Source organism: Otolemur garnettii, unplaced genomic scaffold, assembly GCF_000181295.1.
Source record: "Otolemur garnettii isolate 467f Iridium unplaced genomic scaffold, OtoGar3 scaffold00205, whole genome shotgun sequence".
In the NCBI taxonomy this organism is placed as follows: domain Eukaryota; kingdom Metazoa; phylum Chordata; class Mammalia; order Primates; family Galagidae; genus Otolemur; species Otolemur garnettii.
In genome coordinates, this window is record NW_003852600.1 from 1054309 (window position 1) to 1065687 (window position 11379).

Here is an 11379-nt window from a genome sequence, read left to right on the forward strand (position 1 = left end):
GAGACCTTCCTCCCCAGGTCAGTGGACGGCCCTTAAATCTCAGGGTCCTGACTCCTGGGGGACTGATAAGGGACTCACAGTTTTCCAGGGAAGTTGAAATGTTTCAAAGGACTGCAAAGAATTTCATGTTGAAGTGACAGTGAGTAGACTTGGAGAAAGAGAAACGCTTAGATTGTTGTTACATAGAAGTTATTATTTTCTTTGAAAAAGTAAAGGTCCAACCAGATGAAGAAAATAACCTGAAACTTCCCTCTGTTCTGCCCATTCTCTACAGAAACTCCTGTATGTATCTGATTTCAGTGAAGTCTTCTCCAGCCACCCAGCAATTCCTCCTCCCTCCCTCACCATTAACCCCCCTTTCTTGGCTTATTTTCTTCTAAACACTTACCTCTTCCCACCTTACGGTGTCATAAAAGTTAAAAGTACATATCCATTCCCCAGTTTCAACGTGGCCTTTTGCAGAGCACAGACTTTTGAACACAATGTGGTACCTGCTGCCCCCCCACCCCTGTCCCAAACAATCACAAACACAGGTACACGGCTGAGGCAAAGGTGAGTGAACAGAAATAAAAGTCCCAACTTGAAATGTCCACTCTGGTCAATGACAGGCTCTTCTGGGGTGGGTGCTGAGGGGACTTCAGCTTCTGGTAACATCAAGGTTGTCAGGACCAGAGAGAAAGGCAAGGCCGAGGGAAGACCCCTGGAGGCGAGGGGAGGGCACTGGGGCCCCAGAACAGCCCCCTTTACCTGGATAGTGCTACAGGAAACCCCACACAAGACCGTAACAGGAAGCTCCTGTCACTGCTCAAGTGGGCCATGAGCCCCAGTACATGAGTGAGGCCTGGCATTCAAAGGTGCTGTGGGCATGAACTCCCTGTGGGCATAAACAGAGATTCATCAAGGAAAAATGCTCAAGGATGCATTTACTGTTTTCTGCATTGAGAATTTATCTAGCATTTCTTTACACTTGGTGCTTTTGGAGGCAGAGCTGTACGAGAGCCGTGCCATCTTCCTTCTGGTGTCCCCAGGCCTCCTGCAACACTAGGTGTCACAGAAACTCTGGGACCCAAAGGGGCGACCATGAGAGAGTGCTGCTAGCCACCTTCACATCAGCTCTCTGAGACGCTTAGCCTGAGGGGATCCAGCAGGTGAACATAAGGTCTTGGGGAGAAGGAGTCAGAGGGGTGTTCCTCTAGGAATGGATATGTGGGATGGAGAAACCCCCACACTGACATTGTTTTGCAGATACTTTCTCTGAGTTTAGAACAGTTTTGAATCTTTCAAATGTATTTACTTATACATTTGTCACAATAACCAGTGATCGCATTTGAAATGTCATGTGATTTTAACATAACTTGCTCTTGCTTCCAAATCAGAAGTGCTTGACATTGTTTTAATGACAAATGGGCCCAGTTTTGATGTCTTTATTTCCATTTCTATGAAGGGCAGGTCCCTTGGTGTCAGAACTCTGCTGGTGTGGATGCAGCCAACTATAGCAGGGCCCTGTGGCCCTGCGTGAATGCCATGACGTCAAGACGCAGCTGTCACAGGTCTGGCCCTCTCACACAGGGCCATGAGGACACGGCTGTCACAGGTCGGGCCCTCACACTTGGGGCTGTCAGGACACAGCTGTCATAGGTCCAGCCCTCGGATGTGGGGCTCCTCTTCTTCCTCTTCTCACTTCGCCCACTCAGAGGCTGCTGGTCTCCCCCACTCTGCCCCATTTGTTTTACAAGAGGTTCCTGGTTCCCCCGTTACTTTACAACAGTCTCTACAGAGTAGAAAGGAAGAGCTGGTGAGGGCTGGGTGATAATCTGACCCTACGTGCATTTTTGAGGCCTGAATTTATATATCATCTGACAGTTATCTTCTCTATACTTTTAAATATCAATCTAGCCTCAAAGTAAAATGCTCTTCCCATCACATTAATTATTCTTTGAGACAACTGCAGGAGGAAATCTTTCATCTTTCCTAATCTACAACCAATATGAGCCATGAGGCCAGGGTCATGTAGAAGTCCTGTTCTCAGCCTGTCCTGGGGCTGGGCCATGGCAGCCATCTATCTCCTTTACTCCCCTCATTCAGCAGATGAGGGAACCAAGTAATGCCACTGGTGTCCAGACCCGACATACCACTTCTTCAAGGAGGGAGGCTCAGACAGTGCGTTCAGGTCCCCCTGTGGTCCTTTGCAGCATGAGGGCAGGTCCTGACAGTTTAAATGGCCTCTCCCTGCTTCTTAGCACCCCTCAGTACCCATCTAACCTGCAGTCTGCTTCTCCTGTCGGAGGGGCCTGGGGGAGGCTGGGGAGGGTATTGCACAAATAAACACCACAGCACGGGTGGACTTCGGAGCATTGGCTCAAGCAAAGCACTGCCAGGAGTGAAAGTCATTACAGACCTTTTGCAAAGACTGTTAAGAAATGTGTAAACAGCCGTGTAAACAACACCAGGTCAGGTCATGGAAGGGGGCTGGCAACTGGGGAGGCCCCAGAGAGCCTGCCAAAGTGGGAAAGTCCCAGCAGGGAGAAAACATTTGGAAAAACAACTCCATTGGGTTTTATCAGCACAAATCATTTCCTAAGCGCTGTATTTTATGTAGAGTATGTGTGGCCTGAAGTTAACAAGGAGGCTTTTATCAATCGAGGTTTTTATCACTTCCAGATATCTCTGTTTCTGAATCACTAGCAACACTGAACTGTGCTCATTTTCTGGACTTTTCCTGTCACACCATGGGTGACCCTCTCCTCATAGAGAACAGCACTGCCCTGCACTGTTCCGTTGGCTGTGTGCCTCAGGCCCTGCGCAAGCTGCACTGTGCACAAACCCGGCCTGGTGTTCTAACTGTAAGCCTCGGAGGAAACAGACACAGCAGCAGGGAAACACCGCAAATGGACTGTGTTGTGAGACCCCAGTGCCTTCACCAGTGCCAAGGCTTTGCCACTTTCTCTTTGAGGGGCTGATGCTGGAGGAAAGTGGTCTCACCCAGAACTCCTGGACCTTCATAGGGATAAGAGCAATGGCCACACATGTTCAAGGGGGTGTGCTGGGTATGGGAAGATGCTTTCTCCAGGCCTGAGCCTTTGTGCACACATGGAGAGCCATGACGTGACCGTGAGGGGCAACTTGTGCTGGTGCCTGCGTGGACCTAACTCTGTTCCCTGGCCGTTCAAGAAGTTCCTTCCAGCTAATTTAGTTTCTGGTCCTCTCCTGCCGAAGCACACTTGGGCTTCCCACCACAAAGGGGGAAATCAGCCAATTTCTTTGGTCTGGTTCCTGGGGAGGTCTGACTCAGAGCACCCCACCTAGGCTCTCCTCTGAGCCACAGATGTGCACGGAGGTTTCTTGCATGGCAGTTTTCCTTGTTGTCTGTAACACTTTTGAAAAGGGAAGATTTTTAAACACATAAGTTGCACTGAGTTTCTGTATCTCCAGAAAATTATTGGAGAAACAAGCATGGAGTTTAGACATCATCTCCCTTGCTGCCAGCTGTGGCTATTTGGAGTAACGTTGCTATAAATGTGTGGTCCACGCTTTTGTGGACATGGGTCTTCTTTTCTCTTTCCTCTTGGCACACATAGGAAGGTAACTGTTGGGTCACACAGTAATAATTTAACTTGAAGCAGAGACCAAGGCCTGTAAATTGCTGTGGACTCTGAGGGAGGCCACTGCTGGGTCACCTGCAGATTGGGGTGGATTGTCCAGGGGTTTTCTGGGAGAGGGGTAGAGATTTCCAGGGCCAGGGGTTCTTCCTCTTGTCATACAATTTAAGGTCACTTCCAGGGGGGTGTCATGGTGATTGTAAACTGCCCTGAACTGGGCAAGTGTCTTTTAATATGCTAGCACATTATAAACAGGGCAGGAGGCTACAGAGCCAGCAGAGAGCAGAGACGTTCTCCTCGCCACCTCGGTCTTAGCCAGTTTCTTCACTGTGTCCTATTTTCTGGTTTTTGTCAGAGACTTTGGTTGGGGTCTCGCAACTTTTTAACAAAGTGGGCCTGCCAATTTCCTGTCTCAGCGCATTTGCTGCAATGCTGAAGCTCATGGACAGGCATTGTCACCCAGCACCATAGTGACATGAGGGTTCACTCCACCACTGCATTCTGTGGGTTTGGAGAGATGTGGAATGACACAGGTCCACCGTGCCCACCATTATAGTGTCACACAGCACAGCTCCCTGCACGGTCCCCCACCTCCGCCCCCAGCAGCCACCCATCTTCCTGCTATCTCCATAGCTTCACTTTTCCTGGAAAGTCAAGCACTGGGATCAAAGGTAGCAGCCTTCCCGGGCTGGTTCCTCCACTCAGTCACACGTGTACAAGGTTCCTCCATATCTTCCTGTAACTTGATAGTTCATTATTTTTAGTGCTAAATAATATCGTGTTACCTGGATATGCCAGCTTATTTATCACTTGTCTACAGAAAGGCATCTTGGTCGCCTTCAAATTTTGGCAATGATGACTAAAGCTGTGATAAATATCTTTGTGCAGCTGTTTGTATGAACATTAAGTATTCAACTTCTTTGTGGAAATACTAAGAAGCACAATTTCTGGATTGTCTGTTAAGAGCAAGTTTAGTTTTGTAAGAAAATTCTAGGCTGTCCTTCAAAGATGCTGCAGCCCTTCGCCTTCCCACCTCATGCTTCTCCCCAGCAGCGGTGCTGTCAGCACGCCAGGTTGGGCCCTTCTCACACAGGTGCCGGGTCAAACACCCCTGATGACACGTGGTGAGTGGTGCCTTTTAAAATGCCTGTTCATCATCTGCATATCTTCTTTTGTGGGTGTCTAGTAAGGTCTTTGGCCCACTTTTTAATTGGCTTGTTTTCTTGTTATTGAATTTGAAGAGTTTTGGGGTTTTTTTTCATATTATGGATAACAGTCCTTTATCAGATATATTTTGCAAATATTTTCTCCCAGTCTGGGACTCATCTTTTTATTCTCTTCACAGTGTCTTTTCCAGATTATAAATTTTTAGTTTTAATGAAGTCCAAGATACCAATTTTTTTCTTTTGCAGGTATTTGGTGATGTGTCTACAAAGTAATTGTCAAAGGTCGTCTAGGTTTTCTCCCATGTTGTCTTCTAGTTTCACATATCTGAGTTTACATTTGAGTCTGTGATCTGCCTTGGGCTGGCGTGGTGACCACTGTAAGGCCTGTGTCCAGGCAGGTTGTTTTGCCTGTGATGTCCAGTTGCCCCAGAATGGTTCACTGAAGAGTCCTTTCTCCACTGTATTGCCTGTGGTCCTTCATCAGTGATCAGTGACTATGTTTATGTGGGACTATTTCCAGACCATTGTTTGACTTTTAGAACTATCAGTCGGGAGGCTTTGAGGAGCTGACCAGAAGCATCTGGTAGTTGCCTCTTCCACAAAGAAGAAACAAAATAACAAGTAGATACTGAGACTTCAAATAGATTTTCTAAGAGAAGGCATCAGAATTCAACAAATTCAGCCTGCAAGCTTGGTGATCTCATTTATTAGCGTTAATGGGTCTTTTGATGATTCCTTAAAATATTCTACCTATATGCTCATGTCATCTATGAATAGAAAGCAGTTTTATTTATTCCTTCATAATGTTGATGACATTCATTTCTTTTTCTTGTGGAATTGCCCTGGCTAATATCTCTAATACAATATTGAGTTGAAAAGACAAAAGCAGACATCCTAGATTTCATTCTGATCTTACAGAAAAAGTTCTTATTCTTTCCCTCTAAGTATGATGTCTCTTGCTGGGTGATGGATGTTATTTTTCTATTCCTCATTTGTTTAGAATATTTATTTTGAAAGGACGTTAGAATTTATAAATGCATTTTCCTCAATTATTGAGATCATCATATGGACTTGTATTTTATTTTATTAATCTGGTGTAGTATGTTCTGATCTTCAAGTGAGAAACAAACTTCCCATTCCTGAGATAAATGCCACCTGGTCACAGTTGCAAAATTCTTTCATTGTTGTTTGATTTGGTTTAGTTCTGATGACTTTTGCATCTTATATTCGTAAGGAAAATTGGTCTTCAGGTTGTTTTTTTCTTCTTATAATATCTTCATATTGGTTTGGTTTCAGGTTGAGGGTAGACAAAAGGGAAAAATGTTTCAGATTGTGAGGATGTTTGTCTCAAGAAAGTCGGAGGAGGTGGTCACACATAGACAATAGGTAACATTGATAGAGTAAAGGTAATTTGATGATATGGTGTTTTCTCTGATGATTCCCTTAGATAAATTTTGTTAAAAGGGAAATCGCCTTTCTGTTGCTTGAACATTTTGCATTGTTAGAGTGAAGATGACTTTGATGTTACTTCCTATAAGATAAAGTTAAAATTTTCTAGGTTGGTTTCTTTTATTTCATTATAAAAGTTAGAAGTGTAACAGAGACAGAACAAAATAGAGAGGCTACTCTTGCTGTTCTCCAGACTTGCTGACAAATAAAGTTTGTTTGGACCTAGAAAAAAGAAAGAAAAGAAAAGAAAATGTGTTGGAGGGAGGGAGTGGAGCAAAATAGACAAACAGAACCCACCAGAGCCCTTCTCCTGCAGGACTGATAACTGTGCATGTGAGAAGGCTCCTCCCCCAGAAGAGCCAAAACCCGGGGGCATGATCACAGGGCCCAGGTTTAACATTATGTCAAGAAAGAGGTGCTGGAGAGGGCAGGAAAGAGAGGCTTAAGTTCCCTGCACTACCCCTCCCCATCCACATGCCCACGAAAGAGAGAATGAAGGAATTGTGGGGTTTCATCTTGGAACTCAGGGCTGTCCTGTCACAGGGGAGCACAACACAGGGCAAAATTCTACCAGAACTCATGGAGGGAGCATTTAGACCAGCCTGGCCAGAAGGGAATCCTCTTTCTGGGAGGTAGAAAACTGAGTTCTAGCCTTACCATTGGATAAGAAACACCCAGAATAAATTCATAAGACAGGCTACAAAGATTGCAGTCCTTGAGTAAGTTTTATGGCTGATGTCTTTAAACCAGTGTCCTTGGGTCCATGTGACCCAGTGAGATACCAACAGCAGTGGCCAGGTGAGTGCCAATGTCATCCCTCCCCCAAATCCAGGCAGTGCAACCTGGGGAAAGTCTTCTTCCTATTAGTCTTCTTTCCTGAAAGGAAAAAGAAAAATCAAAGGACTTCATCTTGCACATTGTACTTATTCAGCTACAGTAAAATAAAGTACCGGTCACACTCCTAAAGGCTCTGACTCCATGCCTTAGTTCTTGACATTTGTAGACCTGCCATAGGCTAGAGGGGAACCCACTGCACTGAAGGGAAAGACTTAATCCTGGCAAAATTTACACCTGCCAACCAAAGAGCCTTGGGGTTTGAATAAACATCAGAGGTAGCAAGGCAGCAGTTACCCCTGGACTAGGCTGGCTATAGGTATGACCTGAAATAGTCCTATCCACAGTGGCCATTTTACTCCTCTCCCAACTCCAGCAGCTCACCACAGACAGTGAGAGAAAACAGTGAAAGACTTTGCCTGGTAATGTAGAGAATTCTCCTATTTATTACCCAAGGTCCACCAAAGTGATTCCACCAAGAATTTGCAAGAGTCATAGCATTACTGGGCTTAAAACATACCCAGTACTGAAATGGCTGCAGTGACTAAAGATTTGGATCACAATCCCCAATATCCTTTGAATAAATGGAAATCCTTCTCAAGAAGAATGGGTTTAAACAAGCCCAGACTGCAGAGATTAGAATAAATAACTAACGCTTCAATGCCTAGATACTGACGAATATCTGTAAGCATCAAGAACATTCAGAAAATTATGACCTCATCAAATGAACTAAATAAGGTACCAGTGACCAATTCTTGAGTGGTAGAGATGTGCAACCATTCAATCAGGGAATTCAAAACAGGTCAATAGACTTCAAGACAACACAGAGAAGGAATTCAGAAGCTTATCAGAGAAATTTAACAGAGATTGAAATAACAAAAAAAAAAAATCAAGCAGAAATTCTGGAGCTGAAAAATTCAATTGACAAACTAAGAAATATATCAGAGTCTCTCAACAGCAGAATTGATCAAGTAGAAGAAAGAATAAATGAGTTGAAGACAGATTATTTGAAAATACATTGAAGTCAGAAGAAAAGAAAAAGAATGAGAAAGAATGAAGGACGTTCTAAGTCTAAAGAAAGATATCAATATTCAAGTATAAGAAGGTGATAAAACACCAAGACTTAACTCAAAGGAGACTACTGTAAGGCATTTAATAATCAAGCTCACAAAGGTTATAGATAAAGAAAAGGTCCTAATGGAAGTAAGAAAAAATAAAAACTAGCATATAAAGGAGCTACTATGTCTAGAAGCAGATTTCTGAGTAGAAACATGGGAGCAAAAGGCAAAAGCAAAGTACAAAGGCGAGAGTAGCACGACATATTCAAAGTGCTAAAGGCAAAAAAACCCCTTAGCCCTAGAATATTATATCTTACAAAAATATTCTTTAAACATGAAGGAGAAATAAAGATTTCCCCAAACAGACAAAAGCTTTGAGATATAATCAACACAGACCTGTTCTATAAAAAATACTGAAAGGAGTTCTTCAACTTGATAGAAAAGGATGTTAATGAATGATAAGAAAGCACGCAAAAGCATAAAAATCACTGATACCAACAAGTAGAATACTATCTCATTGTAACCGTGGTATATAAACCACCACTATCTTGACCAGGAAGACTAAATGACAAACCTATCAAAAATAATAACTACATAATTACTACTATACAAATAGTACAATACAAACTATAGTAGCTACTATAAAAATAATTCTTCTGAGAGATAGAATACAAAGATATAAATGGAAGGAACAAAAAGAACAAAACTGGAAGAATCACAGTACCTGACTCCAAATTATACTACAGAGCTGTAGTAACCAAAACAGCATGAAACTGCTATAGAACAGACAGATAGACCAATGGAACAGAATAGAGAACCCAGAAATAATTCCACACATCTATAGTGGAATTATCTTCGACAAAGGTGCCAAGAACATACATTATAGAAAGTCTTTTAAAGAAATGGTGCTGGGAAAACTGGATCTCCATATGCAGAGGAATGAAACTAGACCTGCAGCTCTCACCATGTACAAACATCAAATCAAAATGGATGCAAGACTTAAGTCTAAGACCCAAAACTATGAAACTACTCAAAGAAAACATTGAGGAAATGCTTCCGGACACTGGTCTGGGTAATGTTTCTTCAGTAATATTCCAAAAGTACAGGCAGCCAAAGCAAAATTGAACAATTGGGATCACAGAAAGCTAGATAGCTCTTGCACAGCAAAGTAAACAATAAAAAATAAAGATAAATTGCAGACAAAATATTTGTAAGATACCCATTTAATGAGAGGTTAATAAATAGAATATATAATGATTTCCAACAACTCAACGGAAAAAAATCAGATAATCTGGTTTAAAAATGGGCAAAAATATTAATAGACATTTCTCAAAGGAAGATATACAAATTGGCAACAGCTACATGAAAAAATGCTCAACATCATTAATCATCAGAGAAATAAAATCAAAACTACAATGAAATGTCACCTCACCTCAGTTAAAATGGCTTTTATCAAAAAGCATTTTAAATGCTGTCAAAAATGTGGAGAAAGGGGAGCCCTGGTATATTGTTGGTAGGACTGTAAATTAGTGTGACCACTCTGGAGGACAGTATGAGGTTCCTCAGAAAACTAAAAATAGAACTACAATGTGACCCAGCAACCCCACTGCTAGGTGTGTATTCAAAAGAAAAGAAAGCAGTACACTGAACAGATATCTGCACTCTCATGTTTATTGCAACACTATTCCCAAAAAGCCAAGGTGGGCCAAAATGTCCATCAACAGATGACTGGATACAAAACTGTGGTGCCTATACACAATGGGATATTACAGAGCTACAAAACAGAATGAATTCCTGTCATTTACAACAACATGGATGGAATTATAGCACATTGCACGATGTGAAATCAACCAATGACAGAAAGACAAATTTCATGTGTTCTCAATCATATATGGGCACTAAGTATTAAAACAATTGATGTCATGGAGACAGAGAGTAGAATGAAGGCTTTCAGAGGCTTGGAAGGGTAGCAAGGATGGGGGTATAATGTGGGGACAGTTAATAGAGGCAAAAGTATAGTTATATAGAATGAATAACATTTTTGATAGCCCAACAAAGTGACTAGACAACATTAAATTATGTTATACTTTAAAATAAGTGAAAGAGTGGAATTGTAATGTTTTTAGCACAAAGAAGTGATAAATGGGCACCCCAATTTTGGTAGAACTCATCAGTGGAGCCACTCATTTTGTGGGAGGTTCTATGACTACTAATATCCTAGCTGGTTACGTGTCTTTAGGTTTTCAGTTTCAGCAATGTATGCATTGTTAGAAATGTATTCGTTTCACCCATGTTATCTAATTTGCAAACATATAATTGTTCACAGTACTTCCTTATAATCCTTTTAACTTTTGTAACATGTATAATAATGTTCTTCCTTTCATTTATTATTTTAGTATTTTGAATCTTTCTCTTTTTTCTTAGTCAATCTAGCTAAACCTTAATTAATTTTGTTGTTATTTTCAAAGAACCAACTTTTAGTTTCATTATTTTTCTATTATTTTTAACATTTTATTTTATTTATTTCTACCAAATCTTTATCATCTTCTTCCTCCTTCTTGGTTAGAGTTAGTTCATTCTTCTTTGTCTAATTTATTAAGGAAAGGTTAGGTTATACATTTAAATCTTTCTTCATTTTTAATATAGTCATTGATAGCTATATATTTCACTTTAACAGCATACTGTTTTAACTGCATTCCACAAGTTTGTGTTTTCATTTTAATTAAAAAAATGAATTAAAATGAAAACACATTTCACTTTAGTTTCAAAATTAGGTAGTTTCAAAATTCCCTTATAAGTTCTTCTTTGACTTATTATTTAAGAGTGTACTGGTTAACTTCTGCGTATTTGTGAATTTCCAGATTTTCTTATGTTATTGATTTCTGATTCAATTCCATGTAGTCAGACAACATCCTTTTTTAATGTCAACCCATTTGCACTTATTAATACTTACTTTATGGCCTAACATATAACATATCTGGGAGAATGTTCCACGTGCATTTGAGAAAAATGTGTATTATGCTGCTATTGTGTAAAGTACTTTTTAGATCCCTTTAAATATGATTTATAATGTTGTTCACATCTCCTGTTTTCTTGCTAACATTTCATCTAATTGCTTTATCTATTATTGTAAGTGTAGCATTGAAGTCTCCAACTGTCACTGTGAATTGTTCATTTCTTTCTTAAATTCTGTAAGTTTTTGCTTGAAAAATTTTGAGGCTCTTTTTGTAGGTGCATAAATGCCTATAATTATTATATTTTCTTGATTGCTTG